The sequence below is a fragment of the Stegostoma tigrinum genome, unplaced genomic scaffold, assembly GCF_030684315.1.
Source record: "Stegostoma tigrinum isolate sSteTig4 unplaced genomic scaffold, sSteTig4.hap1 scaffold_64, whole genome shotgun sequence".
Taxonomy (NCBI): domain Eukaryota; kingdom Metazoa; phylum Chordata; class Chondrichthyes; order Orectolobiformes; family Stegostomatidae; genus Stegostoma; species Stegostoma tigrinum.
Genome location: NW_026728579.1, coordinates 1,662,209 through 1,679,551, shown reverse-complemented (window position 1 = coordinate 1,679,551; position 17,343 = coordinate 1,662,209). Strand labels below are relative to the sequence as shown.

The window sequence follows — 17,343 nt, the reverse complement described above, 5'->3', positions numbered from 1 at the left end:
GTTGGCTGGTTTGTAATTCAGAGTGATACCAACAGCCTGGGATCCGACACTGTCTGAAGTTACAATCAAGGAATCTTCTTCTCAACCTCTCTCCTCATTTGAGGTGTGGTAACCTTCAATTTCAACCACCTCCAGTTATCTCTCTCGACTGTGAGAGCAGACCTGTGGTCCCATCTGGGACTATAGTGACTTTGAATCTCCAAACCAAGATAATTTCTCACCAATGTATTGATCTCATCTTTGACACAAGACAAAAAAACAAACAAATTAAACCCAATGAGATGAATTTTGGATCACTGGATTACATAGCATAATTGGACAACAAAATGCACTATTGTTAAAATAATTAGGAATTCAACCAGAAAGGCCACTAATGTGAATCCTGGATCTGTGTATCATTTGAAATTATTTAATTGGATAGTTTCAGTATTTGGCCACAAGATGGAGAAATCTGCTGAGGTGATGTACCCAGAAGATAGAAAGATGATAGAAATGTTTGGAGAGATATGGGCCAAGCACAGGCAGGTGGAACTAGTTCAGTTTGGGATTGTGATCAGCACAGGCTGGTTGGACCAAAGGATCTGTTTTCATGCTGTATGACTCTATGAAACTCAAGCTTAATTGTCCGAAACTCACATTCAGACATATCTAACCTTGATCATAATCTTACAGAAAGATAGCCGACTTTATCCCTCAGAGTTGCAGACTCTTCAATTTTACATCCTCAAAGACATTTAGCAGGAATAGCATGGATTATAGAGTGAGTTGAGTAGATTGGTTCATTATTAATTCTTAACTAAATTTGATTTATTTTACATTTTTAGACAACATCAGGTGAAGATGTGCGTGATTTCACCAAGGTGCTGAAAAATAACTTCAGATCAAAGAAATACTTTGCCAAACATCCTCGCTTGGGTTATTTACCACTACAAACAGTCCTAGAAGGTGAGAACCTTGAGATGTAAGTTTATTGATGTGAGATTTACTAATGTATCAATGCCCATTTGGGGGTTGACAAATATTGCAGCATTATTCGTTCTGCAGCTTAGCAGGAGAGTGAGGTTGTCCATTTGCGCCGATATCAGAAGTACACAATACAAGAACAAGAGGGGCTTAACTGATATCATCGGCCCTCTCGCCTTGAAAGCAGTGTAGTTACTCAGAGTGCATCTGCTGTGGACTTGTTGATACTGTCACTAACGTGCAACCTTCCTTGATATCTTTCTCTGTCCTCCAGTTCTGTCTTTAAAAACTACAATCAATTACCCTCTCCTCAAAAGGAAAGAACCTTTGGCTGAACAGAGAACAAAGAACAGTACAGGCCCTTCGGCCCACGATGTTATGCCGACCTATTATCCCACTCAGATCAAACTACCCTGCATACCCTTCATTTTACTATCCTTCATGTGCCGATCCAAGAGCCGTTTAAAAGTCTTGAAATGTATCTGACTCCGTTACCACTGCCAGCAGCGCATTCCACACACCCGCCACTCTCTGTGTAAAGAACCTACCTCTGACATCTCCCCTATTCCTTCCTCCAGTCACCTTAAAATTTCTCCCCCTCGTAATAGTCATTTCTGCCCTGGGAAAAAAAATCTGACTATCCACTCCAGCTATGCCTCTCATCATCTTGCATACCTCTATCAAGTCACCTCTCATTCTTCTTTGCTCCAATGGAAAAAGTCCTCGCCCCCTCAATGTTTCATCATAAGACGTGCCGTCCATTCCATGCAGCATCCTGCTAAATCTCCTCTGCACCCTCTCTAAAGCTTCCACATCCTTCCTATAATGAAGCAACCAGAATTGAACTCAATATTCCAAGCGCTGCTCCATCCCCACAAACTAATGCTCGATTCCAAATCCCTTTTCTCTTGATGCTTTAAATTCAATGCTGTCTTTCGTGTAATTTCATATTTGAATTCACTGGTCCTGAGCCGCTCGCGGCGATGTGCCCCCGCGGTCCTGCTACAGTGCTTTGAGATGGAAACAAACATGACTGATGAAGGTCCACCAGTTGATGTAGTACGTTTAGATTTCAAAAAAGCATTTGATAAATTACAACTCATAAGGTGACTCAAAAGAAAGCAGCCCATGGGTTCAAGGGTAGTATATTAGGATGGACAGAGGACTGCATCGCAAACAGAAGTAGAGAAGGGGCAGCAGGATGGTAACTTATAACTGGTGTCCGGCCACAGGGTCCCTGCTGCGGAGGCCGTACACCTAATGTTCCCTGGGTTGATTTCGGAAATGGAGGAGGGGATTGCCATGCTTAGGAATGTTGGGCGGATGGGATTTATAAGATTGAAAGAAATCTTATTTTTTCAGCATTTAAGATTCTTAAGAGGCTTGATAGTGTATATCCGTAGAGAATGCTCCCATTTGTGAAATATTTTATGACCAGAGGCCACATTTTCATATTAGTTGCCTGTTAATTCAGGGGAAGAATTACTTCTTTCAGGTGGTAGCAATCTATTCAACACTTTAGCAGAGAAGGTTTTCGAGGTAATGCCATCAATTATATGCTAGGCTGAGATGGCCCGTTTAATTTTCAAATCAAGAAACAACAATAATGAGGAAAGGGTAGTCTTCACAGTGGAAGATACTTCAAGGATCCCCTTATCCCTGTATTCTTTAGTAATGAATTAAATACATCACTACCACACCATCACTACCATTACAGAAGTAGTAGTAGACAATCTAATGGAGTAAAAGCAGATCAGACTCTTTGCCCTGATGGTTTACTTTCTATGATTCCAAACAAAGGAGCTTCAGAGTTGGTGTATGCATTGATTGTAATTTCTGAAAAAGGTTTCGATTCTCGAGAAGCATCTGAGGGCTGGAAAACTGCCGATGTGACATCCCTATTTAAAAAGGAGAGAGGCAAATTGTTGGAAATATGTGGCAATCAACTGTGAAGAAAATAATAGCAGGACATTTGGAAAATCAGAATCTAATCAAACAGAATCACCATAGCCTGACGAAAGTGAAATTATGTCTGGCTAATTTGTTTGGGTTTTTCAAGGAAGTCCCAACCAGAATTAGTAGAGGAAAACCAGTAAATGTGTTGTATTTGGACTTTGAGCAAGCATTTGAGAATGTACTCAAAAGTAATAAGCTAAGAGCTGAGGTTTTGAAGGTAGTATATTGCTATGGATCAGTAGGCTTTGCATGGCCAGGAAGGAGAGATCACATCTACAGTGAAATGCACCAAGTGAATAGATATTTTGGGGAATTTGGTGGCAATGTGGTAAGTCAGTGCAGAGGGTAAGAGGTGCTATTTGCTTGCTTTTTTTGCCTGATAGTTGGTCAGCTTTTTTTTTTGAGACAGGGCGAATTGAAGCCAGAAGCGGGGACCCAGAAGGTGAACCCGGTTCATTGGTTGGTGATAGCTACTGGTTTAAGAATCTATTATCGGTAACTTTCAGATTGAAAGTAAATCGGTGAAATATATACAGGCTACAAACTAATGTTTTTAAATCAAATTAAGATTTAAGTAATTGAAATGGAGATGCCGGGCCAATGATGGTTTAAACCTCCATGACGGGGGAGTGGTCAGACACCATACTCCAGCTCAGGGTTGATGAACTGGAATCTCAGTTTCGACCAATCAACAAATCATGCGGGGGAGAGTTACCAGGGAATGCTCTGTTTCCGGAGGCAGTCACACACCTTAGATTAACTACCTGAAGCTCGGTCAGTGGCCAGGGACGTGGGACTGTGACTAAGGACAGGGCAGGTGGAAGGATCCAGGATGTCGTGCAGAAGGAACCTTGGCCTTTGATCTTATCGAACAGGTTTGAGATTCTTTCTTCCTGTGTGGATGAGAGGTCAGGGTATATGGAAGATGAGTAAACTGACTATAGCACGGTGGTACAGGGGGACATTCAAGAGGGGATAAAAAGTGAAATGTAGTTATAATCAGAGGTAGTATAGTTAGCGGAATGAACATTGTTGGTTGTGACTAGGATCGAGAGTCTCGAAAGTAGTGTTGCCTGCCTGGCGCCCAGGTTTAGGATATTCCGTCTTGGCTACCAAGGAATTTGAAGTGGGAGGTGTAGAAATCCAGCTATCGTGGTGGACACAGGTACCATTGATATGGAAGAAAGCGGAAAGAGGTTCTGCTGAGGGATTATGAGCATTGAGGTGCTGAGTGAGAAGGCAGAACCAAAAGGTAATAATCTCGGGATTCTTATCTGAGCAATTTGGCACGGTGTGAACAAAACTGAAGATGTCAATGCATTGTTCAAATGATGGCATGGCAGAAATGTGTTTGAATTCATGGGACATTGGCATTGGTATGGGGAAGGAGGGAGTTGTTCCGGTGGCATAGGCTTGATGAGAATCATATTGGGACAAGTATCCTGGCAAAAGACATAGCTAGGTCTGGGGGTAGGGCATCAAAGTGAAAAGTGTGGAGCGGGTGAGTCCAGTTGCATGGAAAAAGTTAGAAGCTAGTAAATGCTCAGCAAAGTTTCCAGAGCAAGTAATAGGACAAAAAGTATGGAAATAGTCAGGAGTCTCAATTCAGGTGCAGCAGATAAGAAGGGTGGCCGTAAATGCCAGACTGAAGGTCTTTTATTTAATTGTAGGGAGTGTATAAAACCAAGTGAATGAGTTTGTGGTGCAGATTGAAATTGACAGATGTATTGTTCTGGGTATCACAGACATGAGGTTGTAAGGGGATAAGTGTTGGGAACTAAATATCCAATGATACATGTCCTATAGAAAGAACAGACAAATGGACAGAGATGCCAGGGTTGGCTTGTGAGTAAGAAATGGGGCAACGCTGAAGGAACCACAGGTCTTGAGCTTGTTTATTAATGACTTGGAGGAAGAGGTGAATGTGCTGTGGCTAAATTTGTAGATGACTCAAAAATATTTGGAAAGACAAGGCATGGCACAGAAACAGAGATTTACCAGGATGTTACTTGGATTGGAATGTATTAGCTTTCAGGAGGGCTTGGTGGCAATGTTGTACAATAATAAATGTAATGAGATCAACCATGATCTCACCGAATGGTGGAGGAAATTCAATGGGCCAAATGACTTTTTGAGTGAGTCTTGTTGTTTGACAATGAATTCGTAAAGGTGTTTTTTTTGTCTCTTGGATGAGATGTAAAAATGAAATGTGTACGCTTCCTTTTCATCTGGCAATAAATAATCGTTCTGAACGATTTCCATTGACTAGTGGCAATCTGACAAGCATCACGATGTAAAGAGATTCTTAGCTTCTTTTTAATTGTCAAGTTATTCTTTGGAATTAATTCAGCATATATTTTTGCATCTCAGGAATTATATTCATCACTGCATCTCAAAAAGTACTCTGTTGTATGATAACAGCATTTTAAAGAACACTCTTCAATGGTTGTGATTTTCAGTTGCCATAACACACATTAAATTACATTGTTGGCCAATCTGTCCATGATTATTTCATTGTCTTACATTTCAAACAGACAAGGAAATATTGGTGATGCAATGAAGAGTTTGATGATAAAATATAATTACTGTTACGGTTTCCTCTTGGACGAAATATTCTCATCAAATTGACTGGTGAAGGAAATGGGACACTGACTGTGAGTACTTTGAGTGTTTAAGTGACTCCTAAAATGAAAATTATGACCTTGATTTCTCTTGCATGCAGATATGAAGAGACTATTTTAAAAATCCTCTCGGTTCGTGGTTCAGGCATAAAGGTGTCACATGTATATTTATGTATATACATGTACATGTGTAATCTGAAAAGAAAATGACGATAAATCACTTGTTACAAGGTGAGAATGAGTTATCCAGATAGTAAGAACTGCCAAAGTTGGTGTCTGAGATAACACATTGTGGAGCTGGGGGAAAGCAGGCAGCATCAGAGGCTCAAGAAAGTTGATGTTTTGGGTCAGGACCCTTCCTCCAAAATGGAGGGTGGACGGGAGCTCAGAAACAAATAGTGTGGAGAGGGAGGAGGTGCTGGGGAAGGTAGGTGGGATGGTGATAAATGAGTACTATCCAGATTGGAACAGATTTACCCCAGAAGGTATTGAATACAAGTTCCAAATCACTCTCAAAATCCTAGTGACTGTTAACATTCATGTTTTTTTTGTCTGTGTGTTTCAGTAGTTGCATGTCAGTTTGAATGGTTCATTGAGAGTGAGGAACCTATGGACTCACACACACCAACATGGAATTTAATTCAAAGAGTGACTCCTCTTCAAAGTACTTAGTCGCTTTTAAAATCTTGACCATTTCTGCTGTCTAGTTGAACAAGTGTAGCTGAATACTGCTTCAATAGGAATTAGTGTTTAATAGGAACATATTTGTGAAACTTACAGTTCCTCAAGCTTTAGCATAAACTGGTGGAGACTTTCGGCGCTTGCAAAAAGGCTCACCTCTCTTAATACTGAAGGAAAATTGGAGTTTAAAAGTAAGTTCATCCGCTGTCGGGGAATGAAATGTTAATGTTGACTTGAATATAATTTTTAAAAAAGTAATATATTTGTGTAGCACTAAACTCAAATTAAAATTTGGATATGCCAGTTGACTCCTGTTTGACACTGTATGGAATGGCGGTGACATCAGATTCAGTGATGATTGAGAATCTAAAGAATATGAGGATAAGATTTAACATCCAAATATCATTGAACTCTTCAAGGAATGTATTACTGGAAAAGGGGGAAAGCATGTATGTCTATTAGAATTGAATACACTCTGAAGGCGGTGGCACAGATGAAACAGACCTGTGTGCTAAAACTTATCACAAATTTCACATTGAATGGAGCAGTTTAAACAGGCTGGAGGAAGCAGACATGCCAGCGCAAACTTTTGAATTTGTGCATTCTGTTCATAAACATCAGCAAAATTGTGGGAACCTGTTTATTCTTTCTCTTTTATTGCACAGAACCATACGATTACACTAATTTTGATTAGGAATTTAAAGATTATGAGCCCCGTCCGTTTGACTCGCAGTTTGGTACCATAGGTTGGTACGATCTTCGTTCAAGAAGGAAGAGGGATGTTCCAGACACAGAAAATCGTCAAACCATTTACTACAAAGTCTGTTTCTGCTTAGTATTAATTAATGCAGTTAACATTTTCAGATCGACATGATTGCAGAATGGAGTCAATAAAACAAATTCCATCTGATATTCAACATAAATTTTAAGTTTGGAATAACAAGCTCACAAGAAAGATGACCTGGTTTTAGATATCACTTGGGACCACAGACTAACAGACAAAGGAACAAAGCAAAACGACTCTGCGATTTGATGTAGAAACTCCTGACTCCGAAGCCTGCAGCCGCCCTCCAATTCTCAAGTCAGAAGTGTGTCAATGATGGTGCAGATCCAACAACACTGGAAACGATCTTGAGTCTAGACCAAAGCAGCCCCTTGATTGGCACCGTATCCATTCTCTCCACAACTAACTCCAAGACACAATAATGTGTCCATATACAAGATGCACTGCCACATTTTTTTTCCAACTATTCTTACACCCGCCTTTCCAGACTTAGAAAACTCATCTTCAAGGTCAAGGACATCAGACATGGTAGCACTAATCCCAGTAAAAATCACCTCCAAGCTACTCTCAAACTGATTTGGAAATGAATGATTGTTCCTGAGTCAATATTAGTAATCTCTTTTGGAACAGCATTGTGGGCCTGTCTACAGCAACATGAAGCTGTTCAAGAAGTCAATTTGTGCTGGACAATCAGCAACAGCTATGTCTCATTAAAGAATAAATAAATCGGAAAGAAATCCATCTGAGAGTCACAAGCAAATGGGTAACTTTTTTTTGTTCACTCTGCAGCTCGTGGGCTATTACCAATTTTGACAATGACAAATGAAGCTTTTGTTTGGTTTGCTATTGATAGCATCTGTCCACAAAATAAAAACAATTGGCATCAGAGATAATGGGAAGTGCAGATGCTGGAGAATCCAAGATTACAAAGTGTGGAGCTGGATGAACACAGCAGGCCAAGCAGCATCTCAGGAGCACAAAAGCTGACGTTTCGGGCCTAGACCCTTCTTCAGAAAAGAGGGAGGAGGAGAGGGCTCTGAAAGAAATAGGGAGAGGGGAAGGCAGATTGAAGATGGATAGAGGGGAAGATAGGTGCAGAGGAGACAGACAAGCAATAAGGAAGGAGAGGATCAAATACGAAGGTAGGCTAGCTAGTCATATCAGAAATCATAGTAACAGCTTCTTTCAATACATAAGAAACAAACGTGAGGCAAAAGTAGACACTGGGCCACTCCAAATTGATGCTGGAAGGCAAGTGGTGGGAGATAAGGAAGTAGCTGAAGAACTTAATAAGTACTTTGCGTCAGTCTTCACAGTGGAAGACATGAGTAATATGCCAACAATTAGGGAGAGCCAGGGGGCAGAGCTGAGGATGGTAGGAATTACAAAAGAGCAAGTGCTAGAAGAGCTAAAAGGTCTAAAAATTGATAAATCTCCTGGCCCCGATGGGCTATATCCTAGAGTTCTGAGGAAGGTGGCTGAGGAAATAGCAGAGGCTTTGGCTATGATCTTTCAAAAGTCACTGTAGTCAGGGAAAGTCCCAGATGATTGGAAAATTGCTGTTGTAACTCCCTTGTTTAAGAAAGGATCAAGGCAAAAGATGGAAAATTACAGGCCGATTAGCCTGACCTCGGTAGTTGATTAAAATTCTTGAATCATTGTCAAGGATGAGATTTCGAAATTCCTGGAAGTGCAGGGTCAAATTAGAACAAGTCAGCATGGATTTAGTCAGGGGAGGTCGTGCCTGAAAAACCTGTTAGAATTCTTTGAAGAGGTAACAGGTATGTTAGACCAGGGAAACCCAGCGGATGTTATCTATCAAGACTTCCAACAGGCCTTTGATAAGGTGTCTCACAGGAGGCTGCTGAGCAACGTGAGGGCCCATGGTGTTCGAGGTGAGATACTGGCCTGGATTGAGGATTGGCTGTCTGACAGAAGGCAGAGAGTTGGGATTAAGGGCTCTTTTTCAGAATGGCAACCAGTGACGATTGGTGTCCCGCAGGGTTCAGTGGTGGGGCCGCTGCTGTTCACCTTATATGTTAATGATCTGGATGAAGGGACTGGGGGCATTCTGGCGAAGTTTTCCGATGGTACGAAGATAGGTAGACAGGCAGGTAGTACTGAGGAGGTGGAGAGGCGGCAGTAAGATTGAGACAGTTTAGGAGAGTGGCCCAGGAAATGGCTGATGAAATTGAATGTGAGTAAATGTGAGGTTTTTCACTTTGGTAAAAAGAATAGAGACATGGAATATTTTCTAAATGGTGAGAAAATTCGTAAAGCAGAAGTACAAAGGGATCTGGAATTCTTGGTCCAGGATTCTCTAAAAGTTAACTTGCAGGTAGAGTCCATGATTAAGAAAGCGAATGTAATGTTGTTGTTTACCTCAAGAGGGTTGGAATATAGAAGCAGTGATGTGCTTCTGAGGCTTTATAAAGGTCTAGTTAGGCCCCATTGAGAATACCGTGTCCAATGTTGGGCCCCACACCTCAGAAAGGACATACTAGCCCTGGAGCGTGTCCAGCGGAGATTCACACGGATGATCCCTGGAATGGTAGGTTTGACATACGACGAACGGCTAAGGATCCTGGGATTGTACTCATTAGAGCTGAGAAGGTTGAGGGGAGATCTAACAGAAACTTACGAGATAACGTGTGGCTTAGAAGGGGTGGACGCTAGGAAGTTGTTTCTGTTAGGCCAGGAGACTAGGACCCGTGGGCACAGCCTTAAAATTAGAGGGGGTAAATTTAAAACGGAAATGAGATGACTTTTGTTAAGACAGAGAGTGGCGGGCTTGTGAAATTCATTGCCACGGAGTGCAGTGGGGGCCGGGACGTTGGATGCCTTCAAGGCAGAGATCAACAAATTCTTGATCTCACAGGAATCAAGGGCGACGGGGAGCGTGCTGGGAAGTGGAGTTGAAATGCCCATGAGCCATGATTTAAATGGCGGAGTGGACTTGATGGGTCGAATGGCCCTACTTAGACTCATATCTTATGGTCTTAAGTTAAAGGGTCGGACATGAAGCCAATAGAGGTGAGTGTAGGTGGGGAGAGGTCAGTCTGGGGAGGACAGACAGGTCAAGGGGGCGGGAAGCGGTTAGTAGGTCAGGAATGGGGGTTTGGCTTGAGCTGGGAGGAGGGGATCGGGGAGAGGAAGAGCAGATTAGGAACGTGGGGACGAGCTGGGCTGGTTTTGGGATGCAGTGGTGGGAGGGGAGATTTTGAAGCTTGTGAAGTCCACATTGATACCATTGGGCTGCAGAGTTCCCAAGTCTCAGTTAAGGAAGGACAATAAACACTGGTCAGTCAGTCATACATCGAACAAAAAAAGTTTATTTTTTAAAAAAAATAGGATGCATCTGTCAATCAAGTGGCCAAGTATTATCGAGTTTTGAGAAGATTTTTAGCTCAGGATTGAGGTTTTGGATGTAAGATTGCTCACTGAGCTGGAAGGTTAGTTTTCAGATGATTCGTCACCATTCCAGGCGAAATCATCAGTGAGCCTCCAGTGAAGCGCTGGTGTTCGGTCCCGCTTTCTATTCAAGTGTTTAGGTTTCCTTGGGTTGGTCATGTTATTTCCTGTTCTTTGGCTCCAAATCCATCTACCATCCTCAGAGAAAATGTGTTCTCCCCAGTGTAGTTTGTGTATGGAATGAACTGCCAGAGGAGTGCCAGAGGCTATGAGAATCACAGTATTTAAAAGTCACCTGCATGGACACATGAATAGGAAGGGTCTGTAGGGATATGGGCAACATGCTGGCAAATGGAACTAGTCATTTATGATATCTGGTCAGCATGGAGGAGTTGGACTGAAGGGTCTGTTTCCCTGCTGCACAACTCTACGACTCTGTCTTTGTCTCTTTGTGTCTCTCTCTCTCGCCCTCGCTCCCCCCTCCCATTTTCTCCAAACCCACCCCTCGCCACACACACAATCTCTGTCTCTCCATCTCTCTGTGTGTGCCTCACTCTGTGTCTATGTCTCTCTCTCTCTCTCTGTTGTCTTGTCTCTGCCACCTCGCTGTGCACTTCTGTCTCTTTCTTTCTCTTTCACTCTGTCTCTTGTGTGTGCATGTGTGTGTGTGTGCGCGCGCTCCTCTCTGTCTCTCGTCTTGTCTCTGCCTCCCTCTGTGTGTGCTCTGCCGTTGTCTCTCCCCTGTCTCTCCGTCTCTCCCTGTGAACTTCTCCCTCTCCCCTGCCCCCGCCCCCGGCGCTCTGTCTTTCTCTGTGTCTCTCTTCCTCTCGCCGTGTGTTTATCTATCCGTGCATCTCCACCCGCTCAGCAGGCAGCATTGAGTTTTTTTTTAAAAGTTTAAAAATCTGTTTAAACCCAACCCATCCGCAATCAGACTGCATTTCTAATTCTCTCTCTCACACACACAGTCTGTCTCTTTCTCCTTCTCAGTCAATCCCCTTCCTCTCCTGTTCCTACTCACGCCTTTCCCCCCCGCCCATGCCTCGGTGACGAGTCCACTGTCTGGAACCCTTTTCCCGGGAGGGGACTGAGGACCCAGCTGTTCTGCATCGGGATCAGCGTACCACGATCCGGGACCCCTACAGCCTCCAGCATGACCACTGGGCGAGGAGCAGGCATCCAGGCTGCTGGAGCGCTCGCTGCTCAGTGGCTCGGCCCTGCGCCACCTTGGCCGGGAGCGGGGATCCGAGGTGGGAGAAGGCCTCTTCGCCCGGCTCCTGGGCACAGCTACCTGCCTGAACAATAAAATGTGAGACTGGATGAACACAGCAGGCCAAGATCTTGGATTCTCCAGCATCTGCAGTTCCCACTATCTCTGGTACCTGCCTGAACAGCTGCCTGGCACCGAACCCACCCCCTCTCCTCCCCTCCTCTCTCCCCGCCCCCTCCTCCATTCCCCACCCGCCCCTCCTCCTTCACCCCAACCCCCTCCTCCTACCCCCCGCCCCCTCCTCCTGCTCCCTCCCTCCATTCATCCATTCCTTCCTCCTGTCAGTCCTCGCTCCCTCCCTCCAGCCATCCATTCCTCCCTCGCTCCAGCCGTCGCACCCTCCCTCCCTCACTCCAGTCAGTCAAAACAACAAAGAAAATTACAGCACAGGAACAGGCCCTTCAGCCCTCCAAGCCTGCGCCGACCAAGATCCTCTGTCTGACCAGTCACCTATTTTCTCACGGTCTGTGTCCATTTGCTCCCTGCCCGTCCGTGTACCTGTCCAAATATATCTTAAAAGATGCTAATGTGCCTGCGTTGCCCACCTCTGCTGGCAATGCGTTCCAGGTGCCCACCAACCTCTGTGTAAAGAACTTGCCATGCATATCTCCCCTAAATTTTCCTCCTCTCGTCCACGTCCTTTTGGTAATGGACACAGTACTCTAAATGTGGCCGAACCACAGTCCAATACAACTGCAACATGACCTGCCAACTCTTGTACTCAATACCCTGTCCAATGAAGGAAAGCATGCCATATGCCGCCTTGACCACCCTGTTGACCTGCATTGTCACTTTCAGGGAACAATGGACCTGAACACCCAGATCTCTCTGTTCATCAATTTCCCCCAAAACTTTTCCATTTACTGTTTCGTTTGCCCTTGAATTTGATCTTCCAAAATGCATCACCTCGCATTTGCCTGGATTGAACTCCATCTGCCATTTATCTGCCCAACTCTCCAGTCTATCTCTGTTCTGTTGTAATCTCTGATAGTCCCCTTCACTATCTGCTTCTCCATTCCTCCCTTGTAGTGCGATTAGGCAAGACTTAGGAGGCATAGAATGGGTTAGCAAAATGCAGGGGATGGGGACAATTGAATTGTGGAGCTGGTTTAAGGAACAGATATTGCGTGTCCTTGAGAGGTACGTCCCTGTCAGGCAAGGAGGAAGCAATAAGCTAAGGGAACCGTGGTTTACTAAAAAAATTGTATCTCTTGTTCAGCAGAAGAGGGAGGCTGATGTGACGATGAGACCAGATGGTTCAGATGAGGTGATGGAGAGCTACAGATTAGTTAGGGAGGATTTAAAGAGAGAGTTAAGAAGAGCAAGGAGGGTACATGAGCAGACATTGGCAGGTAAATAAAGGAGAGCCCTAAAGCTTTCTATAGGTATGTGAGGAATAAGAGGATGACTGGGTTAGGCAAAGGGCCAGTCAAAGACAGAAGTGGGAAGTTGTGTGTGGACGCTGTGGAGATTGGAGAGGTGCTAAATGAATATTTCTCATCTGTTTTCACTGAGCGACAGGAGAATATTGCAGAGGAGGTGACTGAGTTACGGGCTACTAGAATTGAAAAGGTTACGGTTAGTAAGGATGAGGTGTTATCAATTTGACAACGTGTGAAGGTAGATAAAACCCCTGGGCCTGATGGGATTTTTCCGAGGATTGTCTGGGAAGCTAGGGAGGAGGTGGTGGAGCCTTTGGCCTTGATCTTGGAGTCCTCATTGTCTACAGATTTAGTACCAGAGGACTGGAGAAGTGCAAATGTTGTGCCCTTGTTCAAGAGGGGCAGTAAGAATGACCCAGGCAATTAAAGACCTGTGAGCCTTACGTCTGTTGTAGGAAAAATTTTGGAAAGGATTATAAGAGATAGGATTTATAATCATCTAGAAAGCAACAATGTGATTGGAGATCGTCAACATGGATTTGTCAAGGGCAGGTCGTGTCTCACAAACTTCATTGAGTGTTTTGAGAAGGTGACCAATCATGTGGATGAGGGTCGGGCAGTTGGCGTGGTGTACATGGACTTCAGTAAAGCCTTTGATAAGTTTCCCCATGGTAGGCTATTGGAGAAAATACAGAGGCACGGGATTGAGGGAGATTTAGCCATTTGGATTAGAAACTAGCTTTCAGTAAGAAGGCAATGAGTGGTGGTTGATGGAAAATATTCAGCCTGGAGTCTGATTACTAGTGGTGTGTCTCAAGGATCTGTTTTGAGACCACTGCTGTTGTCATTTTTATAAATGACTTGGATGCAGGCATTGGTGGATGGGTTAGTAAGTTTGCAGATGACACTAAAGACAATGGAGTGGTGGACATTGTGGAAGAATGTTGCAGGTTGAAGGGAGACTTGGATAAACTGCAAAATTGGGCCGAAAGGTGGCAAATGGAGATGAATACGGATAAATGTGAGTTGATTCACTTTGGGAGAAATAATAGGAAGGCAGGACACCGGGTCAACAGAAAGATTCTTGGTAGTGGAGATGAACAGAGGGATCTTGGTGTCCATGTACATAGGTTCCTGAAAACTGCCCCCCAGGTTGATAGTGCTGTTCAGAAGTCTGATGGTGTTTTAGGTTGCATTGGTAGAGGGATTGAGTTGCGGAGACGTGATGTCATTCTGCAACTCTGCAAAACGCTAGTGCAGCCTCGCTTTGAATATTGCGTGGTCGCTCCATTACAGGAAGGATGTGGAATCGTTGCAACAGGTGCAGAGGAGATTTACCAGGATGTTGCCTGGTCTGGAGCGAAGGTCTTATGAAGAAAGGCTGAGGAACTTGGGTGTGTTCTCATTGGAGAGAAGGAGGCTGAGAGGGGATTTAGTAGAGACATACAAGATGATCAGTGGATTAGATAGGGTGGACAGTGAGAGTCTTTTTCCGAGGATGATGACTTCAGCTGGTACAAGGGGGCACAGCTACACATTGAGGGGTGATGGATTTAAGACAGATGTCAGAGGCAAGTTCTTTCCTCAGAGAGTGGTACGGGGGTGGAATGCTCTGCCTGCCAATGTAGTTAACTCAGCCACATGAAGGGCATTTAAACAGCCCTTGGATAAGCATATGGATGCTGATGGGACAGTGTAGGGGAATGGACTTAGATTAGTTCACAAGTCAGCGCAACATGGAGGGCCAAAGGGCCTGTTCTGCGCTGTGTTGTTCCATGTACTATTACAGTTCACAGATCACATTTAACACTAAAATGAGTGGTAGAGTAAAGAGGATAATGAAAATCTGCAGATGGACACAAAGTTGAAGTGAATGGACAAGGGTCTTGCAGATGGAGTGCAATGATGGTAAATGTGAGGCTATCCATTTTGGTAGCAATTAGGGCAAAATGGAGTATTACTTAAATGGTGAAAAATTGTAGCATGCTGCTATGCAGAGGGAGCTGGGCAACCTTGTGTATGAATCACAGAACGTTTGCAGATGCAGCTGGTAATTGAGGCAACAAATGGAATAGTGTCCCTTATAGCTCGAGTGATGCAGTTTAAAAATCGGGAGGGGATGCTCCAGTTGTCTAGGGTGCTGGTAAAGCTTGATGTAGAGTAGTTTGTACAGTTTTAGTCTCCTCACTTTAGAAAGGATGTGCTGGCACTGGAGGGGGTGCAAAGGAGTTTCACAAGAATGATTCCAGAATTGAAAATGTTGCTGTATGGGGAGAGATTGAGGAGACTAGGATTGCACTCACTGAAACTTCGAAGAATGAGGGGTGTTCTAATAGCAACTTTTAAAATGATGAAAGAAATAGATAGGAAAGAAACACGGAAGTTGTTTCCACTGATGGGTGAAATTTCAACTGGGGGGGCACAGCCTCAAAATAAGGGTGAACAGATTTAAGACTGAGTTGAGGATGAGCTGCTTCATCCAAAGGGTTGTGAATCTGTGGAATTCTCTGCTCAGTGAAACAGTTGAGGTTCCCTGATTGAATGTTTTAAAGGCCAAGACAGATAGATCTTTGAACAGGAAAGGAATTGAGGGTTATGGTGAATGGCGGGGCAAGTGGAGCTGAGTCCGCACAAAGATCAGCCATGACCTTATTGAATGGCGGAGTGAGCTGAAAGAGACAGATGACCTACTCCTGCTTTATTTCTTATGTCCGTATGTCCTTAGATTGCCATCCTTGTCATTCCTCCTTCCCTGGAATAGGCCAGTTCTGAACGCTGATCAGTAGGTCTTTAAATAACTCCCGTGTATCAAATGTCGACTTGTTCAATAAAAGCTCCTCCCAATGAATACTGCTCAGCTCCTACCTAATACTCCTTCCCCCAATTTAGTAGCTTCCCACAAGTTCCTGATTGTTCATAGCTATCTTAAAATGTAAGGCGAGGTGATCACCCTGTTTGAAGAAGCTCCTGGTTCAGTGTTTTTCCCCATGTGGGAGTCAGCTGCAGGTTTTCTTGTTCCAAGCTTGGGGAGGAAATGGCCCAGTGGTGGTATTGCTGGACTGTTAATTCAGAGATTTAGATAACATTCTGGGGACCTGTGTTCAAATCACAGCACAGCAGATGGTGGAATTTGAATTGAACATCAAAGAAAATCATGAATGAAGAATCTAATGATGACCATGAATCCATTGCCAAATGTCAGAAAAACCCAACTGCTTCACTGATGTCCTTTAGAAAAGCAAACTGCCATCCTTACGAGGTCTGGCCTACTTGTGACTGAAGACCCACAGCCATATGATTGACTCTGAACTGTCCCCTGGGCAACGAGGGATGGACAATAAACACTGCGTAGCTAGTGATGTCCTCCTCCCATTAACAAATAAATAAAATTGGATTCTACATCTTCTGATTGAAGATTGTTTCTTGTTCTCTCAGTAATTTCATCGCTTACAGTCAGTTTCCCTCCTGCCTGTCTTTTTGGAATGTCACGTAGCCCTGCACATTTACCTCCAGTGTTGATCTCCTTATAGCCATGTCTTTGTAATAGCTCTCAAATCATGCCCGTCAACCTGTATGTGTGCTCTTAATTTGTTGATTTTGTTCTGAATACAATGAGCACGCAAGCAAAGAGTCATTAATTTAGCTTTATAACTTTATTTGACCTCTTGACACTATTTACAGCTGTTTTCTGTTTCTACATGCTGTCTTTTCCAGTCCCATGCTGAGTATTGTTATCCCAATAGTTCTTTAATGTCAGTGTGTGTGTATTCCTGGGCGAATATGCTCGTGTGGTCTACGGAGTTGTGGAGGTCGCAGTTCTAGGACAGCCATTTCATGGGCCTCTGCTGCAGCTAAGAAGAAAAGACAATCTCTTGCTCTGAGCTCTGCAAACCAGGGCGATGTCAAAAAGAAACAAGGTCAAAAGAGTTTCAACAAGAATCTCAAAATTAACTGCTGAATTCATATCAGCATTACAGGGATCGCCCAACTTAGTGGCCACAACATCCCACTTTCTATTCTTCACAAACAATCCAAATTCTGAACTATCCGTATCCCTCTTAACTTTTATGTTTTTTGAGCTAATTTCTTGTGTCTAACTTGTGCATATTTGTGGTGCCTTATGACTTCTTGCGTTTAGCAATTGATAAACTCACTCTCTCTTGAATTGAGTAAAACCTAGTTTTATAGGATCCCCAGTGTGGAAACAGGCCATTCAGTTCCACAAGTCCACAGCAACCCTACAAAGAGCATCCCACCCAGACCCATCCCCATTCC

The 17,343-nt window shown here is 43.8% G+C and overlaps 1 pseudogene; it reads left to right on the top strand.

Annotated features, from left to right (window-relative positions):
• The window catches only part of LOC132209057 (utrophin-like), a 154,958-nt pseudogene that overhangs the window by 91,924 nt on the left and 45,691 nt on the right, over window positions 1-17,343 (top strand).